Here is a 21,299-nt window from a genome sequence, read left to right on the forward strand (position 1 = left end):
ACAACGCTCAGTAAGGAACATAGGAGCCCATCCTTCCTTAAAAAGTCGGACGGCAATTTACTTTATTCGGTTGCATTTTTGGTTACAGAAATGTAACTAAACTATGGAGTTTACCACTAGATACTTCCATGATCCTTTCCAAACTGAGCTCTAAAAGGAATATAGATTATCTCCAAGAGAAGGCAACAAAGACTAATTCATCTCTAGCATCGAACAGACGAACAGTCCCTTCAATCTGACATAAAAGAATCATAAATTTTTAACCGGGGTGACCAAACATAGCACCCCGCTACAGTCCTCCGTTTCTAATCTAATTTTTAGCCTCTTCATTACAAGAGAAAAAAATCAGTAACTGAACATCGCAAGTTCCAAAAAGGATCAAGGAGGAATGGTTGCCGAAAAATTTTGCATCTAGCCGATGCATTGTAGATACCAAAGGGAGGCTTCCGTGCCAAACCTCAAACATTAAATATAAAATACCGAAGGTCAAGCTGACAATGCTCAGTGGCTGGATGGATTTCTATGGAAATATAGGAGGCTTTCCTTGAGAAGTCTATACTTCAGCCTCACACCAAAACTAAACCCATTCATAAGAATGACCAGATTTTCGGTATGTTCCTTAAGGAAAAAACGAAAAACAGGAAACTACTAGGTGGGGTCGGAATAGGCTGGAGGAACATACGGACCATAGGGAAAGGGGAGACGGAGCTCGACATCAAAAGTAGGCGGAGCTTAGCCTAGAAAGAAGTTTAGAGGCCCAGGGTCGAAAATTTCAGTCCCCTCCCGTCAAATGGTACGGGTCTGAGGGCATTGTGAGCGTTTAACTATCATGACATGTTCACAATGCTTCTACCGAACTCAATTAACTATAGCAGAAAATTTCGAGATGAGATTCCCTGAAATTACAATAGATTCTGTGATTTAATTTAATCAGTGTAAGACAGTTAATTCATCAAAGAATGTACAGTGGTGGAATAGGAACCTAGTCAGAATGCGAACAGAGGCATCAAAACTCTTTAACCGAACAAAATAAACCAGAGGCTGACCGAGGTACAAAAGTGTACTGAGTGCGTATAGCAACGCGATCAGGGAAGCAAAACGGAACAGGTTCAGGGAATTTTATGAAGGGATCGAACAAACTACAGAAGTAACCAGGCCCTACAAAGCTGTAGCTAAAGACGGGCCAACATCTTCTGTATGTCTGAAGAAGTAGGAAGGGACATTTATCGAGAATGAGGAGGACAGAGTATACCTGCCTTTCGGAACTCATTTCCCCAACCCCACGGCGGAAGGCGAAACCGCACTGCCTGGCACCCCAGCAATGAATAAAATCGGAAGAAAGGAGAACTGGAAACTAGCAAAAGAGGTATGCTCGGAAGTTAGGGTAAGATGGGAGTAGATGGCATCTTCCCAGTACTAATCCCGAGAGGCCTAAAAATCACCTTAGAATCTCTTCTAAGGGTGATAAGGGGCAGCATAGCTCTAGAACATATACCAAGGGTACGGAAGTGAGAAAAAGTGGTGTTTATTCCGAAAGCAGGTAAACACGTTCCTTTTCACTCTAAATCTTTCAATGCAGTTTGCCTAACATCGCTCTTACTCAAAACGATGGAGAAGATCATACATAAATATATTACAACTAACATTTTAATGCGTAATCTCCTACATCCGAGTCAGCAAAATTCTATTGTTAAGAATGCTACTCAAGATTATCCACAGGGTGGGGTACTATCATCGCTTATGTGGAGTGTAGTAGTTAAACGAACTCCTGGACGAGCTAACAAATACTGGAATTCAAATCCGGATCACGGGGATGACATTGTTTTAATCTGTGGAAAATGTACTTGGAGCCAATGCGTAAGCTCATTGCATATTCCAAGCGGAAATATACGCGATAGGCGTATCTGCCTCCTTTAATATCTAAAGGAACTACAGGGGGCAGAACATTACTATTCTGACTGACAGCCAAGCGGTGATCAAGAGACTTAGGTCCAACCAGGTGAACTTTAAACTGAGACTGAATACGCTTCGCTCACGCTATAAAGTCTAGATACTCTGGGTTTCAGGCGATGGTTGATTGGAAGGTAATGAGGCAGCGGACGAATTCGCCTAGAACACAGGCCAGAAACCTGTTGAATAGGAACGGGACATCAAAAAGTGAAGAGGAACGGCTGAGGGAATTATATTGGGCGAGGTTACCGGGAATGGAGTAGTCCAGGGTGCTTATTAGGGCATACGACCCCCAATGTGTCAAGGACTGTTTAAAACTCACCACGAAGAACCTCCAAAGCATAGCGCGAATTCTCACTGGACATTGCCGACTAAACTATCACCCGGGGAAGCTAGGAATATCTACGGACAGGTTCTGCGCGGAATGTGCCGAAAATTCTGTACAACTTCAGGGACAGTGTCTGGCACTTGTGCAAAGTAGGTCGGGGCACCTGGGAAAATACTTAATATCAGATGCAAAGTTGAAAGACTTGGAAGCACTACTAAAATTCCCAACGGTTATAGGTTTGTTTGACATACTATAGTTAATAGGTACACTGTAACCAGTAAAAGGGGCAAAATAGTTTTTTAAGGACGCAGTGTGATTTCCCTTTAACGGAATGATAATTATTAATGATTTTGTCTCTGCCAGAACTACATAGTTGTTGCATTGGCAAGAGAAGTGTCAAGTTGACACTTCGACCACGATGACCCACCACCAGAGATTGGTCGTGGCGAGCTTAGTGCGGTCGAAAAAAAGTGGCGTTACCATGACGTTGGCGGCTAAATGCGAAAACGACATTGGATGCTCGTGAGCGTTTATGTTTTCGTTCAATTCTGCATCCTTCATTCAGAAGTGGAAGGGGTAGTAGACAGGCCCGCATCCACTGTTATTGATAAGCATATCTTTACTATTTTCTGTTTTTTAGATGATAGAGTTAGACGCATAAACACATTCATTTCTTTCATCCTTTATGGATTGGACCGCTGACATCTGAAACGGTTTTGACGAAATCGTTTACCAAGAGGACAATCCATTCTAGGGCTTGTTTTTTATACACAAAGCGACATGTTGCCTGGCACGTGAGCTCGTTTCATCGCTTTGGAAGGCAATATCCGCTTTTGTGGAAACTACTTTGTGTGTTACTGGTCTTATCCATCGTCCTGAAAAGATTATTGTGTCTATTTCATACCCCTTTTAACTAAGCAGTCCTGACAAACAAGGTGCATTCTTAGCGATGGATTTTTTTTTGAAAAGGCGGTACTTTTGAGCAAATAAACCTTATACCGTGGCACAGATAAAGCAATGTAATGCAATCTTGAGTTCTACTATATATCTCGATATAAGCAAAGGGCGATTTACTATTACTGCCAATTTTTTTGAATAGGTCTTCCACTCAGCACTGCAACAATACCAGGTAACACTAAAAGATATCTATTCGAGGTTATTTGTACAACGGTAAAGGTATTACCAATCGATACAGTGAATAAATTGCATGTCAAATAAGTCGTACGTTAATATTTCCCGACAACTGTTCCCATAAATTCTTCCAATCAAACTAAATGGACGTCCGCTTGTTACAACAACTGTCCAAATACATGTCCTTCTGTCATTCCAACCTAGTACGCCGGTCGAAATGGTAAGTGGAGAAGTTAACATGGAGCGGAGCACAACACACAAACGACATAACGAAATTCCTGACATACCTCCAATAAACAACAAAAGCACATATGAAGGAACTTTGGAAGCTAAAAGACTATTATGTGAACCCGAAAAATGTTTTCTAAAGAGCCACTTAAGCCTTGTCAGACACACAATCATACGCATTTGAGCGGCACATCTCCTGTGTCGTGTCCTACCTATCCTTACGGGAGAGTTAGCTTGATAGTCAACACGGAAGTGAAGACAAGATGTGCAAAAAAAGATTGAAATCCACATGTCTACATAGAATACGAGGAAGCCGAAAACGAGGCAAACAAAATATGTCACCCAACTAGAATGTTTTCAGGTTGTAATGTGCGTGTTCCTGAGATGCCATCGAGTTGGGCCTCATTTGAGTGAGCTCCAGCCCAATTGTTGGGGCAATACACACATTGACGACTCCCTTTGTGACAGTCTCCGTGGGCTGAAAGGCATCCAAGGCTTGAATGATGGCCTCTTAATTTATTTTCTTAAAGAAGTTTTTCTTTGGTCTTATATCATCAAGAGCATTTCGCTTTCAATTTAGCCCATTAGGAAATGGTTTTCGATGAACTGATGAAAAAAATATATTTTATTTTTGGGGATGTATTAAGATGCGGAGACGACTAACGAAGTGGTTGATTGTAATTAAGAGTCTTTGGCTCGATAGTTGACATAGGCATGAATCGAAGGGTAATGAGGATAGTGTTGGAGCTGAAAGTGTTGAGATATAAATTGAATAGAATGGAATGTACGGATATAAACATGTAATTAATCAAGTTCTATTAAAAGAAATCTTTTTGTTATTTTGAAAAGCTGGGCGAGACCATTTGATTTGGGGCGTCTCATTAAAAGGACGGATTGATGGTTGCCATGCCTTTGACATGGGATTTATTGGAGTGGATAAATTTATGTCATTGCAATATTCATTCGAGTCTTGGCTAATAGTAGCTAATATACATTTGGTATATGTACAGGCGAGGGGTTTGGCTAGTTGCATCCGCTCATCGTACCGTCTCGGAGCCAGCGGTAATGGTGATAGCAGGAGTTATTCCGATGCAAAGCGAAGGTCTATATACCTCCGAAAAGGTGATGGAGATGATGAAGCCGTCGATTGTGATTAGAGAGAGGCCGTACTCGTACTTTTGGCAATAAGAATCGAGGGGTAGATGGATAGCTCATCTCATAAAAGACGTCCAACCGTGGTTCAGTCGAAAGCGCAGTGAGGTTAGTTATTAGCTAACCTAACTGCTAACGGACATGGATATTTTCAGTTTTACCTGCACACAATCGGGGTCGCTCGATTTCATGTAAATGACCAAATCCTGAACCGCTGGAGAAGACCAAGAAGGAGGAGGTACTCCAAAAATATAAAAAAAGATGGCGAAATTGACCGTGAAAGTCCGTCCTCAAAAATTGAAGATCCATCCAAGTGCTCCATCGACACATGATTGCGCCTCACGAGTCTTTCTGGTATCCGTGATTTCTTCTGAGTTCAATGCTTAGGTATCTACATAGTTCGGACTACCTGTGGCTGTCCTGGTCCTGGACGGAGCCGATTTCGGATTGTGCTGAGCGTGGAACAGCACAGCAAATACAATTCAGGTATAAGCAGACGAAAACACAACTTATCCTTCACTCCTCACTCTCGAGTGTGGAAAACTACACGAATTTGCACTTTAACTTTCTGCCAAATTTCGTGTGAGGAGCGCCTTCCGTTACGAGAAAAGTAAAAAAAAGTCAAATCGGACGCACCAAGTCGCAGCACATGCAATCCCCTTCAACAGGACCCGTTCGGGTCACATCTGGTGTTTATGAATCACGGACAATAAATAATCAAACCGAAATGCAACCCAACGAACTGAGAATTATTTTCGATTCTTACGGTTCAAACTCTAGATTCTGTAATTCCCGATTTACTTGACTTGCTCTCAAGGCACAACTTTACATTGCGAAACCCGCTTATAAATTCAAGTCTCTGGTCCAGCCGTTCCGCTGTCAATCGGTCAGCCGATTTCGTTCCCGCTAAGGTCAGTCCAGGTCCATGGCCGGCGTCCACGCCGGCTCAGAGTCAACAGTAACATACACTGTTGAGTCAACAGCAACATACACTGTTGCTGAAGTGTATTGGAGGTTATTCCCCTCAGCCACGAACAATTGCCTGCCTGCACCCAATAATGTGCAACATGGGTAAGTTTATAAAAAAAGTAGAATTTGAAATGCGTTGATTGAAATTGGACTATGGAATTTAAGGGAAATGGAGGAGTTGTCGGATTGTTTAAAAATTAAGAAAACTAAATTAGTTGGAGTATAAATATCTAAATGAAGGGGAGGGGGGGGGAATTGAGAAACAAAGAGGGCAATTGAGGAAACTTTAGGGGTAGAAAAATGTGACGATAAAGACGCTATTACACATTATTGAATGCATTATTTGGCCGAATTGACCTCGGATAAGGTGAATGGAATACGACTCCTATCGCTAAGCCGCAAGGATGTGTTAGATGACGTCTTCTCCTTCTCTAGAAAGTAGGAGCGTCATCGCCTATCGACGGAAGGATATCAAGTGTCTCTAGACACCTTAGGCCATTCTACAGAGCGAGGACAGGTTGAGCAGAGTGCGAGATGAATCAGAGAGACACCAATGCAGCTGAAGCTGCCTGAACCACAGGTTGCGCTCCTACACTATAAAGGCCTGGCTTCAGGTTCCGGTTTATTTTCACAGCCGTATTTTAGCCGATAGTCTTATTGAGACCCGTACTTTCCGGAGATAATTCTGTTCTGCAATTCTGTTCAAGAATATATGATCAGCCCGACTTCTTTTGGATGATATCATTCAGCTTCCTTGCTGTTATCTATGAATACAGGTGCCATGTTTGGGTTTCTCCTCATTAGGTACTTAATCGCGTCCAATCCGTCTTCTTTAACGCTTTCATTGAATTGCTATTCAGTAAATTTTCCATCTCGCAATGAAAATTTTCAATTCTTATTCTGCTTTCATCTTTTCCATTTCCAATTTCGATTGCGAGCTAATGGCTGTGTAATCTCATTGATTCAGACCAAATGGTGGGGATTGTACCATGGCAACCATTTTTGCTTCAAAATCCTCATACTTTTAGTTGATTGTTACAAAAAGTAATAGGTGGAAATGCCATCTGATGTTCGCCTTTTGGGACTTATATTCTGAATGGAATATTTATGGAGTCATACCTACCTTTTTTAACTTTTTTTTGGAGTACTGTATTGTGATGGAGATGGGTTTTGGGTTAGCAACCAATGGGATCTTTGTATGCGATTACCGAAATAAGGCATCATCGAACAATTGGTATTCGCATAAGTAATAAATATTTTTTTGATTGCAGAACATAGAGCTGAAATGTCCAAAAAATAATTTCATACGAGATTATATTTTCCTCTACTACTTGTAGTCCAGCCTAAAAGTAATAAGCACAGAGTAGGTTTCTTCATACTACAATTTTTCAGTATTTTGGGGGGAAGTTCTTCAGTACAAAGCTACTCCGTAGCTTGCAGGTTCCATGACCGCGATCTCGTAGCTCACGCGTTAAATTTTGGATCGTCATGGATCTTTCGGTTCGCCTTTGTGTTTGTCTTGTTTCTGTAGGGTTGTTACAAAAGATTACAAAAGATAAAAGCAGTCCCAATGATCATTTCGGTGATGGAATTAGCCCCTCAAGATCCACTTAAAGCATTGAAGCTCCTCGGTCTAAAGGTATCCGGTCTAGCCCTGCCTTAACAAGGAACTCCAGACACCCCGGTTTTGCGCCGAGGTCCACCAATTCAATATCCCTAAAAGCTGTCTGGCGTCCTGACCTGGGCCACCGATCCATCTCAGAAGGGTCTGCCTCGTTTCCTTTTTCTACAATAGATATTGCCCTTATAGACTTTCCGGGCTGGATCATTCTCATCCATACAGATTAAGTAACTCGCTCACCGCAATCTATTGATCTGGATTTTATCCACAGCCTGACGGTCGTGGTATCGCTCATAGATTTCGTCGTTATGTAGGCTATGCAATAGTCCATCTCATGTAGGGGGCTAAAAATTCTTCGGATGATTCGTGTCTCGAACGCGGCCAAGGGTTCGTAATCCGCTTACTAAGAGCCCAAGTCTTGGAGGAATACATGAGGACTGGCAAGATCATAGTTTTGTACAGTAAGATCGTCGACTCTATTGTGAGACGTTTCGAGCGAAACAGTTTTTGTCAACTGAAATAGGCTCTGTTGGCTGACAACAACCGTGCGCGGATTTCATCATCGTATCGGTTGTGATTTTTGACCCTAGATAGGAGAAATTATCAACGGCTTCAAAGTTGTGGTCTCCTATCTTTATTCTTCTCATTTGACCAGTGCGGTTTCATGTTGTTGGTTGGTTGCCACCATATACTTTGTCTTGTTTTCATCGATGTGCAACCCAAGATCTCGCGCCGCCTGCTCGATCTGGATGAAGGCAGTTTGTACGTCTCGGGTGGTTCTTCTCATGATGTCGACATCGTCAGCATAGGCCAGTAGTTGGGTGGACTTAAAGAGGATCGTACCTCTTGCATTTACCTCAGCATCACGGATCACTTTTTGCAGAGCCAGGTTAAAGAGGACGCATGATAGCGCATCTCCTTGTCGTAGACCGTTGTTGATGTCAAATGGTCTTGAGAGTGATCTTGCCGCTTTTATCTGGGCTCGCACATTGGTCAGGGTCAACCTAGTCAGTCTTATCAATTTCGTCGGTATACCGAATTCTCCTATGGCCGTGTACAGTTTTATCCTGGCTATGCTATCATAGGTGGCTTTAAAGTCGACGAAAAGATGGTGAAACTGATGGCCATATTACAACAGTTTTTCCATCGCTTGTCGCACAGAAAAAATCTCATCCGTTACTGATTTGCCTGGATTGTGGTCTCCTTCGTATGGGCCAATGATGATCTGAGCGTATGGGGCTATCTGGCCTAGCAAGATAGTAGAGAATATCTTATAGACGGTACTCAGCAACGTGATACCTCTATAATTGCTGCACTGCGTCATATCTCCCTTTTTATGTATAAGACAGATAATGCCTCGTTGCCAGTTGTCAGGCATTGATTCGCTGCCTCATACTTTAAGCATCAGTTGATGGACCACTTGGTCTAATCGGTCGCCTCCATATTTAATCAAGTCGACTGTTTCTTCTATACTTGGCGGTGGCAGTATTTCTCCGCTGTCTTCAGTTGGCGGGACCTCCAACCCTCCGATGTTCTGGTTGTTAAATAGTTCATCATATACTCAACCCATCGCTTTAATATGCCCATTCTGTCGGAAATCAGGTTTCCCTCTTTGTCTCGGCAAGATGAGCATCGAGATGTGTAAGGTTTCATCCTGCTGACTTGTTGGTAAAACGTCCACGGCTGGTGCAGTTGCTCCCTGTAATTTCCGAGTTCATAGACTTATTGGTTTTCTTTTTCCGTCTGTGAAGTCGCTTCTCCACTCGTTGGAGTTGATAAATCTCTGTGCATGCCTGCGCTCTTTGAGAATGCAATATTACTCGGTATGCAGCATCCTTCCGTTCCGTTGCTAGTTTACATTCATCGTCAAACCAGCCGTTCCGACTCTTTTGCGGCTGGGGCCAAGTATGTTTTTGGCCGTATCAATGATAATGTTCTTCAGGTGATTGTGAGAACATTTATTGGTGCTTCATCTCCAGCATCTCTGTTGACTGCAGTTATTGTGGCAAACATTTCCCCCTTATAAGTGTTGCGGAGATTGTGTTGTTGATGGCTTCAGTGTTGATTCTCACTTGATTGTCAGAGGGAATTCTGGGTGGTGTTGTTACTCGAGCCTGGAGCACCATGCCAACAAGATAGTTATCCGAGTCTATATTGGTCCCCTATGTGTTCTGACATTCATCAAGGTTGAGGTCAATTTGGTTGAAAGTAGTCCCGTCTGTTTGTTCGTGGACCGCTTTCCGCGCAAACCAGGTACTTCCAACAACCATTTCATGTAACACTGCTAATTGAATAATCCGCAGTCCGTTATCATTTGTATTTTGATGTAAGAAAGGGGGACAGGCCTCGAGGGTTCATTCTACTGCCTCGTAGAAGGTATCTTTCTCCGACTCTTTAGTCTCCTCTGTAGGGACGCGAACCTTAATGAGGTTTATATTTCTAAATTTGCCTCAGAAGCGCAGAGTGTATAGCCTTTCGCTTATGTTTTCAAAGCCGATATCAGCAGGTTTAATTTGTTCGCTGACTAAGAAACCTACTCCGAGCACATCGATGGAAACTATAATATATGGTGTAGTGACTGTTCTCTAGGAAACCGGTCTCTGTCCAACGTATCTTTTGCAACGCTGTTTCATCAGCCCTATATAGGAACAATGTAACGGCTAGCTGCTTGGCAGTACCATCTCTGCATAGGGAGCGCACGTTCCATGAGAAAATGCACAAATCGTTATTCCGTTGTCGTTGTATTATCAGTCCAGTCCGAGGCTCCTGTTGTGGCTTCGTGACATCGGTTTTCCGTGTAGGGTTGTCAGCCCTACCCAAACTCCAAACCTGGAGGACCAGTTGGTACAATTTGTCCCGGTTTTAGGCGCGGAAGACTCGCCTTCATCCTTCTCCGTCTGCAGCTTTTCGTTAAGAAAGAGCTCCCAGCGGTCACCACGTGGAGATGGAGATAGGCTTTGGTAGTAGAGCTGTTGGTGTTGGTTCAGCAGGCGTTTCCTAGGTTTTATGCTCCATCGTGGGTAACCAATCCACGTTTCACCTTGGGACCTATACTACCCTTTAACCAGACTATAGTGCACATCCCTTTTGAAATCTAGATGCGGGAGGAGTTTTCAAGCTCGACAGCTAATCAGGCTAACTAAAACCGTCCAGAAGTAACAGGTAAGGGTACAATTAATGACTTATGAAATGGTTTCTGAGTGCAGAAGAGACAAATGATCGATTTACTTTCCCCCTAGTGACTAGCAAAGAAGGTATGTGAATGAAGGTTGGGGGTAGCTTGTGTGAAAATCTGTTTTTTCCATAGACTTTCATAGCATTTACTCTCTTCCATGTATGCTTCCTTCAGAGTCAAACCAAGCATATAGTCCTCGTTTTTTTTTTCGCTGAATAACTGTTAGTTAGGAGTACTAATCACCAACTTTATATTCTTGTAAAGCATTACATTTGTACACTACTACACTATTGGGTTTTCAAAAACATGATTCTTTTTTGCCAGGAAGATTTTACACATATAGATCCTGATTACTCCTTTTGATAAGTTCATATTCTATGAAATATTCATGTAGTGTAGGTGCATTCGTACGAACCTGCAAACAGAGAATCTGATTTACACAGCATCCCTTTCGGAACATTTTCCGACCTTCTTTCCTGTGTGTTCAGTTCACTTTGGTTTTATATTCCCCATACATGGATTTTTCAAGAGGGTTAGCAAAATGAATGAATTCCTATCAAAGAATTACACAAGTTCGTATTTGATAAATGGAAGAGAGCTAGGTTCAGGATATTCTATTCAATTATGCCAATTAGTTTTGCTTTCAAATTACTTTTTAACTACTGCCTGTGTACAGAATTCTAGGGATTTCTTGAGAAAAAAAGCGTTGGTTAATGTAAAGTATTGAGTTGTTGCACATGTAATGGTCGATTTAGTACTAAAATTTGAAACGAATGTAAAGCTTACAAAAACTTATTTAATAATTCAAAATAGGTGCCAGCCGATTCAAAACACTTCTCCCAGCGGTATACAAGAGCATGTATGCCTGTTTCGTAGAAGTCTAATTTTCAGGTGTTGATAAACTCGTCCAAGGCTATTTTGATGGCCTCTTCATTTCTCAATTGTTTTTCCACCAAAAACTGGTCCAAATGCTTAAAAAAGTTGTAGTCGGTTGGCGAAAGATCCGGTGAATATGGTGGATGAGGCAGAGTCTCATATTGCAATTCGTTCAACTTTTGAACCGTTGTTCTGGATACATGGGGTCGGGCATTGTCGTGAAGGAGTATCACACGATCTTTCTTGACTAATCTCGGCCATTGTATCTCAATTTTTGGTGCATTTCCTCGAGTTGGGCACAGTATTTCTGTGCATTTATCGTTTCTCCAGGTGCCAAAAAAGAATAGTGGATAACTCCAGCTGTAGACCACCAAACAGTCACTATTACCTTCTTCGGATGAAGGCTCGGTTTCGGCATATGCTTCGGTGGCTCATCAGCATCTAGCCATTGTGTTGATCGGCGACGATTGGCGTATAATATCCACTTTTCATCACATGTCACTATTCTGTGCAAAAAGGGATCGCTTCTGTTGCGGGAGAGAAAAGAGCTGCCAGGGCATGCGGAACCAATTTGTCAATTTTCTTCACCTTTCCATTGTTGCAAGTGCCGGGAAACTGTCGAATAATGTATGCCCAGTTTCTCTGCAATGTCTCTCAAAGACTGACGTGTGTCAGATTCGACTAGTAAATGCAGCTCATCGTTGTCAATCGATGTTCCTGGATGCCCACGAGGTTCACTTTGATGGTTTACATCGTCTGACCGGAATTTTTCGAAGCACCGCCGTGTGGTTCGTTCGCTTACCGTATCAGGTCCGAAGGCGCTGTTAATGTTCCTGATCGCTTCCGCTGCTTTATTACCGAGTTTAAACTCATACAGAAAAAGTATACGTTCTTGGTTCTTTTCCATTCTTTTTTTTTCTTTTTATTTACTGTTATTACAACGATGGTCAAAGCTGACTCCCTTATTAAATGTAGGAGTATTTATACTTCCTTATCCGACACCAACAGCGCCAACTGGTGATGGTTTGATACAGCAAAATCGCAACTAACTTCAATTGATTGCCAAATCGGCCATTTCATATGTCACAACCTAATACATACAGTGCAGGTAAAAATGATAAGACACCCGATGATTTGCATGAATTCTTAAAATAATGAAACAACTCCAAGAAGGTGTGTATACATCCGAATTACATTCTTGTGAATAATTAGCTGGGGGTTTCCCCGAAAACATATCGAGCTATTGAAGAAATTCGAATTTCAGGTAGGTAAAAAAGATTAGCCAGCAAGGAAAAATATCTTAAGCGCCGCAAATTACAGAGAAAACCGTCTCTCACAGAAAAGCACAAGCTGGGCAAAATGGCTTTTGCAGAAAATCATTTGCATTGGAAGAAAAAATGGCGCCGTGTAATTTTTACAGACGAGAAAAATTTAACCTCGATGGACGCGACGGTTTCCGTCATTATTTCCATCACTTAAGGAAGGAAGAGAGATTGCTAAGCAAAAGACAGTTTGGTGGAGGAAGTATCATGATTTGGGCTGCTATAGGATACAATGGGCGGTCAACTATTCGGTTTTTAAGCGGGAAAATAGACAGTTCCCGGTATGTGCAAATGCTACGTGAGGAATTTAGCGACAATTTCCGAGCAATCGCGGACCAGCCTTTCATTTTCCAGCAAGATAATGCTGCCATTCATAGTGAAAAGGTCGTTAAGCAGTATTTTCAGCAGCAACACACTGATGTCCTCGATTTTCCAGCGGAATATCCTAACTTAAATATAATCGAGAATTGTTAGGGGCAGCTGACCCGAATCGTTTATGCTTAATCAAAGCAATTTGAAGACGCTATTATTTCGGCATGGAGTCAAATTTCCAGGAAATATGTAACAAATTTTTTTAAAAGTTTACCTAAAAGAATGGTAGAAATTATAAAAAAGAAAGGAGGCTCAATAAAATATTAAAATATGGTAAAAACAGCTGGTTTTTATTACTTGAATTCCATTCTAAAATGGTGTCTTATCTTTTTTTACCTACCTGAAATCAGACTTTCTTTAATTACTGGATGTGTTATACGGGGAAACCCCAGGTAATTACTCAGGAGAATGCAATAACATCCAGTTATCTGAGATGCATACACAGCTTCTTGGAATTTACAAAAAAAAGGCAAAAAGTTGACTGACGGTTTCGTCCTGGGCAGAGGCAACTCATCAGACGCTGCCTCACCTCTGCCCTGGGAGCAGGGTGACCGAAAGTGACCATAGATGGAAAATGCTCCACTTAAATATAATCGCAAACACGTAATGGGGACGGATTATATTTAAGTGGAATCCGTCATCACCTAAACTAGGCCGATGTAAATAAATAATACTTTTTTTCGTCGCGTCTGATGAGTTACCTCTGCCCTGGACAAAACCGTCAGTCAACTTTTTGCCCTTTTTTGTAAACTTGGATTTAACTCAAAACAAGTCGGGAAACCGGAAGCTAGACGATTCAGGTATGGAAGGTTTTGTGTATTTCTTTTATAAAGAGATTTGAGTGTGCATTTGTCCCATTAGCATGTAGCACGTAAAATATGCATATATTATGTGAAAATTTCCACTTTCAAGTGATATTGACTTTCATAGTCTTGAATTTGCAGAGAAGCGACAGTATTGACTTAGTATACCTTTGTTAGTAATAGTGTGATTTTCACCAAATTTGGCAAGATCATGCTCTATGCTGTAGCCTACATTGCTCCATTGTGATTCTAGGGTGAACTTAAGGGGGATTTTCCTGTCAATTACTAAAAATTATAGTAAAGTACTATTATTAACTTTATTTGAACAGCTATCGGTATGAAGGGTATTTCGAACCCTAGGCACCATATAGTGGGAGCCCCCTGATTTTTTTCAGATTTTTCGGTTGGGTAGTTTCTGAGAATGGGTTCGTTGAAAAAATGATCACTTTCAACCCCCCGAACTCCCCACCTTTCCAACAAATGTCAAAACTAAGACCGGCTTCGAAAAGTACTAACCGAGACCTTTCATTCGATATCCCACATGACTATATTTGATGAAAAAAAAATTTACACCCCCCTTTTGCATGTATGGGGACCGTGAACGTGAGCGTTCACAGTTCCCACCTTTCTACCAAATTTGGGGCCAATCGCTACAACCGTCTCCGAGAAAAATGCGTGTGACGGACAGACAGACAGACAGACGGACAGACAGGCAGACAGTAAACCGATTTTAATAAGGTTTTGTGTTTACACAAAACCTTAAAAAGAGGACTCCGGGAATTACAAAAGAGGGTGAAAGTTGCTCCCTAAGTGGTTCGGTCCGTCACTAAGTGGGTGCGGATTTAGGACTCCCAGCATCCTCAACAAAAAATATTATTTCTTGGAATTGTTTCATTATTTTAAGATTTCTTGAAAAACATGGGGTGTCTTATGTTTTTTATCTTCACTGTACATATGTATTTTCAATTTGATTTTCGGAGTAAAGACGAGAATTTCCAACCACCGTTTGAATTTTCCACTTCCAATAAATATCCAATCAAACTTTCAATCAGTTTTGAAAGTGATATACGTAGGTAAACACATTTTCGTGCAGGGACACACAGCTCACAACATATTTGCTCAATTATTCAAATTTTGTTTACTTACCACCAAGGTAGCACCGCCGATAAAGTCGGTTCAATATGAGGAATTTCTTGCACTTCAGGGGTCGATCGTTCTACCTGAAATAAGACAGGAAAACTAAATAAATAACACAGGAATAATTCCAATTAGCAGGAAATCCTAATATAAGGCGTGTACCCTCAGCAAACAGGCCCTAAAAACCTTCTGAGGTACATATTGTCACAGGCGAATTGTTATTCTTTAGTTACCGAAACATGCTCGAGTATCCCATGGGAGGTTACTGAAGTATTCTCAGATTTATTTGTGTATGACGATGAGGGTAATTAGGAGCTGAGATGAGTAGCGTATAAGGGACCGGTAAGATTAGCTTCTCTTACCTTACATTCCAGTTCACTTTTAAAAATTGTTATTCATTCAAATTGCGGATTGGCAAAATGGTCAAGATGTTTTTATCAATCTGGGTAGGTAACAAGCTCGTAAACTTGTATCTCAAATTCCAACAATTCTCTGATCGGAATTTCACAATTATTTACAATGAATATAAATTCATCAATCTAAAGTTTTTCATATAGGAATTTCCCACTTGATCTGAAAATAATAATTTTCCGAAACCCGAAAAAACCCTACTAGTACTCAGTGCCTACCCTTATTAGCATAAGTATCGTATCCTAGTTACACCAAATCAATCCTTACACTTATTTATGTTACAGCCCTCAATTTATCCATGCTTGTCTGGATGTTTATTTAACACGTACATTTACAAGCAACAAACAAACTTTTACATCTTTCACCCGGCACAGCCGAACCAATTCCAATCCAAACAGCGATACAGGTAGAAATTTATTACTCATTTTCCGCTTAGGAAACATTCTACTGTGTAGGATCCCATGGAGAAGTGGCTGTTTAGATTCCCTTCTCCTTTTCGTATGACCTTACCCTTTCTTCGAGGAAACACAAACCTGGCCCAGGGTCTTCTGAGCCTACGAGCAGGAGCGACTGCGGATGGCCTCTCAAAGGTGGTATAATATGAATGGAATGGGGCATATCAGCATCGTTGTACGTACGTGAGCATGTGTTCTATGCCTAAATAATAATGCTCAAGTGAAAAAGGTTCCAGGTACATATAAATAACTCAAATAATGGATTTGTAAAAGGCTGAAAAGGCCAGGAAAGGAAAAACAACAATAACAAAATAAATAAAAGTGTAATAGGAGCACACATTGTAGGTGGTATGATGACAGGAGTTATGATGAATATATGAGTATTGGAATCAATATGAATCCATAATATCCTGTTGAATGGTTGTTTTGCAGGGAATAGAATTTCTAGCTTTAAGGGAGCCATAATTCAATACGTATGAAATTTTTATAATCATACGTGGTCAAATCGCCAGGATATCAGGTTATCCGTTGCTGCAAGCTACAATGTGAAACCTACACGTAAACCCCATATATAGTGGGTACAATTAGGTCAATTCCGTAGCTTCCCGGAAATTGCACGATATGTATAGGTAGCCGACTTTTCTTATCTATTTTTGTCTGAAGTTTCTGCTAAGTACCAAGTGGCCAAACAAATTATATATGTATATGTCATCTAGTTCGGAAGCTCTAAGTGTAAATACAGCTTCTTGGAAATGGATAATTTTATACAATGTGGCATTAGCGAAAATTTCCCCTTTTCTCGTGCTTAATAAAGACCCCGACGAAAACGACATTTTTTTGAACGCGGAGATGATTTGAGACCCTTTTTTTCTCTCACTGTGTAGCTTGACACCTTCCTTTCAAAATGAAACCAATTCGGAGTTGCGTAAAATGCCGACACCTTCAAGTTGTGAAGGGGAAAACTCCAGTTGAGCACTTTAATAAAGTTAAAAATGGTTTTTGGCGCCCGAAACCAAAAGACAGCCACAAGGGTGGTAATACACCTTTTCACCCTCCGCGGGAAATCACAATTTTAGCCAAAACTTGGGTTAAGAGGAAGACCATCAATGCGGCAAGATACTATTGGGTTGGGAGAAAAGTAATGTCGTATTTGTGATCAAATTTTAACGCTTTATTTAACATACTTAGAATTATCCGATTTAAGTCAAATATACGCCGTTTTATTCGCAAATTTGTTGTCATTTAGAAGGCAACTCCATTACCCCCTCTTATAAAACTCTCTCTCCTTATTTGCGAAAAACTCAGACAGCCAGTTTTCGCAAGCCTCTTTTGAGGCCAACTTAGTAGCACCAAGAGCGTTTTGCATGGACCGGAAGAGATGGTAATCACTTGGTGCCAGGTCCGGACTATACGGTGGATGCGGTAGGACATGCCGAGCTCCTGTAGTTTCTGGCGGGTCATCAAAGTTGTGTGAGGCCGAGCGTTGTCCTGGTGGAACAGAACACCATTTCTATTGACCAATCCTGGCGGCTTCTGGTCAATCGCCTGCTTCAAACGGTCGAGTTGTTCACAGTAGAGAACCGAATTGAGAGGTCTGGCCACAGTTGAGCAACTCATAGTGGATGACTCCCTTCCAATCCCAACAAACACACAGCAAAACCTTCCTGGCCATCAGTTCGGGTTTGGCGATGGTTTGGGCCGACTCGCTACCCTTCGACCACGATCTTTTTCGCTTGAGATTTTCGTACATATGAATAACTACGGTCTACTTGGATGATTTCGACGATTTTATCGGTTTCTATGACGAGTGGCTTACCAGTACGGGGTGTATGTTCGACATCCACTACACCAGAACGAAATCGATCGAACCAACGCTGTGCTGTTCGAATCCTTACAGTATCGGACCCATACACTTCACACATTTTTTTGGCCGCCGTCGTTGCATTTTTATCTCTCAGGTAGTAAAAATGTAAAATATGACGAATCTCTTCCTTGGTGGACTCCATCTTTGACGCGCTATAACTTGAGACTGAAACGTGCGATCATAAAACTGTCAAAGAGACACCTGTAGCCCAGATTGTCGTCTTCAAATCACCGTGTAGTATAACCCGTGTGCGAAAAGTACAACACAAGATATGTTTGAGCGTCCCCTTCTATTGACAAAAAACGACATTACTTTCCCACCAACCTAATATTTGACCGTAAAAAACAACATTCGGAATAAAAGAAGGACATGCTGACGAAAGGAGTCGTCTGCCTGCTGCAAGAAATTCCAGATCTCATATGCCCAATGGCACGAGAAACTCCTGAACTAGTTTGATTGATACGCTTTGAACCACCCTTCGCAGTCTCTGATTTCAGGTTAACATCCACTTTTTTCGTGACATCTGACGTGGACGGACGCACTTCGTGTTTGTATCGACAGTGTTGTTTAGTTTGAGGTTTAATCTCTTTTTGTCTGCGTGGGTGCAATAAACCGTTTTTTTTTGTGCTCAAGTTTAATTTCTTTTAAGCAGGCATTTCTGTCTTAGTTAAAATAGGTTAAGGAGGTTAGGAAGTGTTAGGTTAGGACAAGGTAAAAATAAACTTAGACCGGTCCGTTTCGCTAATTTCAACATCTCCTCAGGTACCTGTAGGGCCACATTTCAAAAGCCCATGAGAAATTGGAGGCTATGCCCTAACCAGGAAAGAGATAAGGCTTCGAGGAGCCTGTCAAGATGCTCAATTCAATCTCCCACAATCAAACAGCCAAAGGTTTCTGGAATTCTACCAATCACAGCACAACTCAAAGCTTTTCCTCGCATCAAGAAGCAAAACATAGTTCCTATGGGGCAAACAACCCCAATGTATAAATACAATGAGAACACTTAATGTAAAGCGTACACAGTATGTGTGGAAAGAAGCAAACCTATGACATACGTTGTCAAAAATACTGGTCAAGAAAGAATGGAGGCCTCCAAACCCCTCAATTTGCATAAGTTTACGAGGCCTCTTAATCTCAATGACCAGAAAATTATGGTCAAGGAAGATGGGCCTACGAGGATAAAAGTTGATTGTAAGTCAGCCTTTTATGCGAACAATCTGGCATCCGACAACCGGTTGAGTACATTAGGGCTAAAAGCCTACATATCCTTGAGAGATACACATTTGGGATTATAAAAGGTATCTCCACTGAGTTCTCAGAAGAAGAAATATTACAGGACGTAAACTCTCCGACTCTCGACATCATGGGAAGAACGACCCGAGACGTACAAACTGCCTTCATCCAGATCGAGCAGACGGCGATTGGCAGGAGATCTTGGGCTGTACATCAATGAAGGCAAGACGGCGATTGGTAGGAGATCTTGGGCTGTACATCAATGAAGGCAAGACAAAGTATATGGTGGCAACGTCAGCACCAAAAACCAACCAACCAACAACATCAAACTGCACTGGTCAAATGGGAAGAATAAAGGTAGGAGACTACAACTTTGAGATCGTTGATAATTTCTCCTATCTAGGGTCGAGAATTACAACCGATAGCAGCTACGATGATGAAATCCGCGCACGGTTGTTGGCAGCCAACAGAACCTATTTCAGCTTTCGTTCAAAACATCTTACCATAGGATCAAAGATCTTACTGTACAAGACAATGATCTTGCCAGTTCTCATGTATTCCTCGGGGAAACTGCAAGCTGAACGCTCCAGGTACAAAAGGTTTTGTGTATTATTTAGTACGTAGCACTTTCGGGTGAGATTGATATTCGTAGTCTTGAATTTGCAAAGAACCGACAAATTTGACCTATTATAACTTTGCTATTAATACTAAAATTGGTAGGATCATTTTCTATATTATAGCCTACATCACTGCAAAATTTCGTTTTGCTAGGACGAACTTAAGGGGGTTTTAAGCCAATTACCAAAAATTATAGTAATATCAACTTTATTTGAACAGATATCGGTATGGAAGGTATTTCGGAGCCCAGGCGCCATATATTGGCAGCCTCCTGATTTTTTCAGATTTTTCGGTTGGGTAGTTTCTCAGAATGGCCCCCTTAAAAAAATGATCACCAACCCACCCACCCACCTTTCTGATAAATATCAAAACTAACCGGCTTCGAAAAGTACTAACCGAGACCTTTCATTTGATACTCCACATGACTATATTTGAAGAAAAAAAAATTGACACCCCCCCTTTTGCATGTATGAGGACCCCCCTTAAATTCGGCGTAAAATGATGTAACTATATGCGTGAGTGTTCACAGTTGCCACCTCTCTACCAAATTTGGTGTCAATCGCTATAACCATCTTCGAGAAAAATGCGTGTGACAGACAGACAGACAGTAAACCGATTTTACTAAGGTTTGGTTTTACACAAAACCTTAAATGAAGAAAACGAGGCAGACCCTGCCTGAAATGGAGCGCCAGGTAGCTTTTAGGGATATCGAATTGGTGGACCTCGGCGCAAAATCGTTTGGGGTTATTGAGGCAGGCCTAGATCGGATACCGGTTATTACGCCGTTGATGATGATGATAAATAAAGACACTGACGAAAAAAATATTTCTTTTGCCTGATATCTCCCTTTCAAAATGAAGCCAATTCGATGTTAGTATGTTGAAAACTTTTGACCCAGGATAATCTCTTGCGTAAAATGTCGATACCTTTGCGTTGTGACGGGAAATACCCCAGGTGAGGCCTTGAATAAAGTTAAAATTTTTTGTGAAGGCTGAAACCAAAAGACAGTCTCAAGGGTTGTGGCAAACCTTTTTGTCCTCCACCAAAAAACTGAGAATCATAGCTTCAGCCAAAGAATCATGTCACCCAGCGACCATAAAGGCATAATTTCTATTGGATATCTGGCTAAGGGAAAGACCACCAATGCGGTAACATACTGTGAGACCTTAAAAAACGACCATTCGGAACAAAAGGAGGACATGCTGAAAGAAATCATTTCTGCCATCAATACACTCAAACGGAGTAAAGCCGCTGGCCTTGGCGGCCTCCCCGCAGCGTTATTTAGAAAGAGAGGTATGTAAAGTTAGACTGAAGATAAGCGCGAATAAAGTCAAGGGTCTTAGTCTGTCACTCCCCCTATATGAATTAATGGGCATCGAAGGCGTCGATCAATTGGTATATCTAGGAAACGTAGATGCCCTGTCTAAAATTTGGAAATACAGTTATTTCAACTGCAAGATCAGGTTGAGACTGGAGATGGGGACGGGGGATATCATATGGAATGTGAACTCCACTGTTACCCAAAAGCTCTAAGCTTTCGTCTATTCCTATCCGCGTCGTGTCATCGGAAGACGGAGGCGACAATTGCATTGCGGGCTATGCCATGCAGTGGAATCCATTCTCCAAAGATGGGCGACGAGTCATCCTAAGGGCG

At 41.6% G+C, this 21,299-nt stretch overlaps 1 protein-coding gene across 3 annotated transcripts in view; it reads right to left on the minus strand.

Annotated features, from left to right (window-relative positions):
* Positions 1-21,299, minus strand: part of LOC119657899 — a 182,562-nt gene that overhangs the window by 50,484 nt on the left and 110,779 nt on the right. For all 3 annotated transcript variants that reach the window (XR_005250182.1, XR_005250181.1, XM_038065054.1), the window contains exon 4: positions 15,074-15,147. The gene's annotated coding sequence lies outside the window, so the exon portion shown is untranslated. The remainder of the gene's footprint in view (positions 1-15,073; positions 15,148-21,299) is intronic.

Source organism: Hermetia illucens, chromosome 5, assembly GCF_905115235.1.
Source record: "Hermetia illucens chromosome 5, iHerIll2.2.curated.20191125, whole genome shotgun sequence".
Taxonomy (NCBI): Eukaryota; Metazoa; Arthropoda; class Insecta; order Diptera; family Stratiomyidae; genus Hermetia; species Hermetia illucens.